Raw genomic sequence first — 4,035 nt, forward strand, 5'->3', positions numbered from 1 at the left:
TTCTTCTTGCTTGCCTATCACCTTCTCATGGTCCACTACCCTCTCCTATCAGATTCCTTTCTCTTCAGCTCTTTTCCTTTTCCAACTATCACCTCTCAGCTTCTCACTTCAATCCCCATCCTCACCCACCTACCTTCCACCTTGTATTCCTTTCCCCACCCCACCTTCTTCTCTCTTCTTTTTGGGTCCTGATGAAGGGTCTCAGCCTGAAATGTAGACTCTTTATTCCTCGCTATGGATGTTGCCTGACCTGCTGTGGTTCCTTTAGCATTTTGTGTGCGTCATTAAAAAATCTTTCTGAAGCATCTATCAATGTCAGCTCTACCACATTTTCTGGAAATACATTAATCTGGAGTGACTCTATAAAACCAGCTGTTGTAGCTTGTCTATGCTACTGTCCAGTTCGACATCTGATAGAACAATTGCTTTAGAAACTGACTATCCCCGCATCCCACTCATCAGAAACATATGCAAACCCAGGCCAACTAAATGTTAACACAACCTCTACTCCTTGTGTTAGACTGGTCATTTAACAAGTTAAGTTTTCAACTAGCACTGTTTTTGCTGTGCTATATTGACATACATATGTCCAAGGTAATTGTTTAAATCTATGCTGTTTATCTCTGCATCCCAACCAGTACCACTTTATTTGCAAACACACTTCCAGCAGGCTGTAAGATAGCATTTAGGAATAAATACCCTGGGGGTGTGTTTTATTTTTCTCTTTGTTTGTTGCCATCCCTATCCCTGTGGTGTTGAGTACTGAGCACTGAACTGTGATCATGGGTAGGAACTTCAGAGCTATGACCATGCATCGGGAGAATGCTTTACAGGGGTGAGTCCCACAATGACCTGTTCTTCCCACTATCTACCTGGAAGTGAAGGTATGTTATAGCAACCTTCAAGGCCTCATTAGAAAGAAGGCCTGAGCCTTTGATGTTAATGGTATATAAATGGTGTTTTAGCAAGCCTTTTAGTTAACAGCATTTCTAATGCAGTATAGTAAAGACATTTTTGCATGAAACACTGTTCCAGCTTGTAACTTTGAGCTAGCCAAACCTTACATCTGTTTTTTACAAACGTTGATTCTAAAATAACTGTCACAGTAAATGAGTAAAGAGCTTCAGGTTCCAAATTTTCCAAGCAACAGCTGCCATGAGAATTTCAAACTGCTGCGCTAACTCCATTTACATGTACAAAATGGTCAGGTTGAATCCCCAGAGTTCAACATATAGTGAAATTTTCATTTTAAATTACTTTGCTATCTAAAACGGATGTGTTTGTGAAATACTTAAAGTAGTCTTCTGCTAAACCTCCTCTCAATCAGAAAACAAATAAGTGATCTGAATGAGATGTGGACTTTCAAAGTCTCAAATGGTATGTTAGTTGAGTCTTACCTATTATCTGACTCTTACATAAAGCATAAATTAGAATCTATGATAGACATGTACAATCATGAAAATGTTCCATCTATAATATTAATAAAAAATTCAAAGCAATTAGCTGAAGATTCAGATTAAATTACAATAGTCCATATCCCAAATGATACTTGGATCATTGAATACTAATTAGTAAAAGCTTCATACTGATTCTTCCCTTGTTGCTTTCTACAAAGATATTCCATCAACCCACTGGCCTCAGATTATCAGAAAGAGCTGTCATTAAAACAGATGATCTTATCTGGACAAAGGCTCCTATGTCTAATCCTTCACGTACATACATGTACACATGTGTCTGTGTGTGTGAGTATGTAGGTATGTATAGAGGTAACAAAAGAAATTGATGCGGGTAGGGCAGTGGATGTGATCTACATGGACTTCAGCAAAGCATTTGACAAGGTCCCTCATGAGAGATTCATCCAGAAAGTCATGAGACATGGGATAAGTGGAACCTTGGTTGTTTGGATAAAAAATTGGCTTAAAGTAAGAAAGCAGAGGGTAGTTGTGGAAGGAAAGTATTCTGCCTGGAGGTTGGTGACTAGTGGAGTGTCACAGGGATCTGTTCTGGGACTCCTGCTATTTGTGATTTTTATAAATGACCTGGATGTAGAGGCGGAAGGATGGGTGAGTAAGTATGCGGATAACACGAAGATTGGAGAAGTTGTGGATGGAACTGTAGGTTGTCAAAGGTTACAAGAGGATATAGGCTGCAGAGTTGGGCAGAAAAATGGCAGATGCAGTTCAATCCGGACAAGTGTGAGGTGATGCATTTTGGAAGGACAAACCAGAAGACTGAGTACAGGATTAATGGTCAGTTACTCAAGAGTGTGGATGAACAAAGTGACCTTGGGGTTCAAATCCATACATCCCTCAAGGTCGTTGCACATGTTGATAGGGTAGTTAAGAAGGCCTATGGGATGCTAGGCTTCATTAACAAGGGGATTGAGTTCAAGAGTAGAGAGGTCATGTTGCAACTCTACAAATCTCTGGTGAGACCACACTTAGAGTATTGTGTTCAATTCTGGTCACCTCCTTATAGGAAGGATACAGAAGCTATGGAGAGGGTGCAGAGGAGATTTACCAGGATGTTGCCTGGTTTGGAGAACAAGTCATATGAAGCAAGGTTAGCAGAGCTGGGACTTTTCTCTTTGGAGCGTAGAAGAATGAGAGGGGACTTGATAGAGGTCTACAAGATTATGAGAGGCATAGATAGAGTGGATAGTCATTACCTGTTTCCCAGGGCACCAATAGCAAACACCAGAGGGCATATGTACAAAATTAAGGGAGGGAAGTTTAGGGGAAGCATCAGGGGTAAGTTTTTTACACAGAGGGTTGTGAGTGCCTGGAAAGGCTTGCCAGGGATGGTGGTGGAGGCTAAAACATTAGGGGTATTTAAGAGCTTCTTGGACAGGCACATGGATGAAAGAAAAATGGAGGGTTATGCAGTAGTGTGAGTTTAGTACTTTTTTTTAAGGATTATATGGGTCAACACAACATGGAGGGCTGAAGGGCCTGTATTGTATTGTAGTTCTCTATGGTTCTATGTGTATATACACATGTGTACTTAAGTATGCTAAAGAGCATATGCCTTCTATCAGGTGGCAGCAATATTTATACCCACCAATTCGCAAGCATTTGTATTTGTCAAGCAGAACCTGGTCCAGATGTCTCAATCTTGTCAATAGATCAAGATCTTGGTCTTGAAGCCCAGGAGATAGCTGGAGCTCAAAAGGCTACCCCACATTAAAATAAATTGAATATAATCAATTTCTATTCCACAACATGAGGTTTGTGGTCTGGACCTTAATGGAGATCCCAACTATAATAAATCTGAATGCTGCTCTGCTGTGATAGCTTTGAAACTTAGATGCTTTAGCATCAACTTTGCCTCTTTTGGCAGAAAGAGTACACCATCTTACAATCTACCCACATTGTTGCCTTTTGAGCCAGTGGAATTCCCTCTTTGGCCTCATCAATCATCTCTGAACCTAAAAATTGGAGTGGGAGAGGGATTGCCTAAAAAACATCAGAAACAATTTACTTCAGTGACGAGTGTGTGGGGCCTTCCTGAGCTTGTGAAAAGGTTCTGTGTAAATGTAAGCTTTATTTGCTTTCTTTCCAAAGATAATTTGCATGTACTAAAACAAGCCTGCTGAAGCAGCTTCATTGTGCAGGCACACATAAAAGCTTTATACACCCCCGGTCATCAATGATTTACCTTAATGTTTGTTTTGGGGAAGGCATTTTTTTACTTTGCTTTTGGCCTTTATCCACCTCCATTCATGCATCCCAACCTAAGAAATGTGCAAAATCTGATCAGTATCCTCACAAAAATCCTGGAACCTCAATAAAACAGCCCTAAATGTCAGCCTGCTGGCATTTAAGGATTATAAAACAATAATGTGGTACTAAAAATGCTATGAGATAAGAAGTTGCCACAACTGACCCTCTCTTATGGCAGGTGGATGACAAGAGAAAACTCCAAACTAACATCAAGGGATCCAGAAATTATCAAATAAATCCTCAATGCTAGAAACCTAGACAAAGGGGTTGATATAATTGCTTGCTTGCACTCTAAATTTCCAAAAATCTAACA

This window comes from Hemitrygon akajei, chromosome 9, assembly GCF_048418815.1.
Source record: "Hemitrygon akajei chromosome 9, sHemAka1.3, whole genome shotgun sequence".
Taxonomy (NCBI): domain Eukaryota; kingdom Metazoa; phylum Chordata; class Chondrichthyes; order Myliobatiformes; family Dasyatidae; genus Hemitrygon; species Hemitrygon akajei.